Source organism: Microtus ochrogaster, chromosome 18 (genome assembly GCF_000317375.1).
Source record: "Microtus ochrogaster isolate Prairie Vole_2 chromosome 18, MicOch1.0, whole genome shotgun sequence".
In the NCBI taxonomy this organism is placed as follows: domain Eukaryota; kingdom Metazoa; phylum Chordata; class Mammalia; order Rodentia; family Cricetidae; genus Microtus; species Microtus ochrogaster.
This window is the reverse complement of record NC_022020.1, coordinates 59,363,981-59,364,488: the sequence shown is the minus strand read 5'-3', so window position 1 is coordinate 59,364,488 and position 508 is coordinate 59,363,981. Positions and strand designations below refer to the sequence as shown.

Below are 508 nucleotides of genomic sequence, written 5' to 3'. Positions count from 1 at the left end.
CTATGGTCACTAACACCCCCTGCCCACTGTTCTGTAAGCTATGGTCACTAACACCCCTGCCCACTGTTCTGTAAACTATGGTCACTAATAACCGACTGTACTGACTCTAGACTGTAACAAACCTGCAAATAGGTATGGGGAGTCCTCCAATTTCTGATTTGTCAAAATGACTTTTGGTTATTTTAGTTTCTTTGTAATTTCCTTGTGAATTTCATCATCAACTTACTGGTTACTAGTAAACAATCAATAAACTATGACTAACACTGCACTACATGTGCTCATGACTTCAGGGTCTTACCACAGCCACAGTTCTCAATTCCCTGTGAGGTCTGCCTTTCAACAATATTTTTTTAAGTATTTATTTGTTTTATATGCATGAATGTTTTTTTTTCTAATATTTATTTATTTATTATGTAGACAATATTCTGTTTGTGTATATGCCTGAAGGCCAGAAGAGGGCGCCAGACCTCTTTACAGATGGTTGTGAGCCACCATGTGGTTGCTGGGA

General features: G+C 38.2%; 1 protein-coding gene across 1 annotated transcript in view; it reads right to left on the bottom strand.

Moving 5' to 3' along the window:
• Positions 1–508, bottom strand: part of Dym (dymeclin) — a 269,386-nt gene that overhangs the window by 109,337 nt on the left and 159,541 nt on the right. The window lies entirely within an intron of this gene.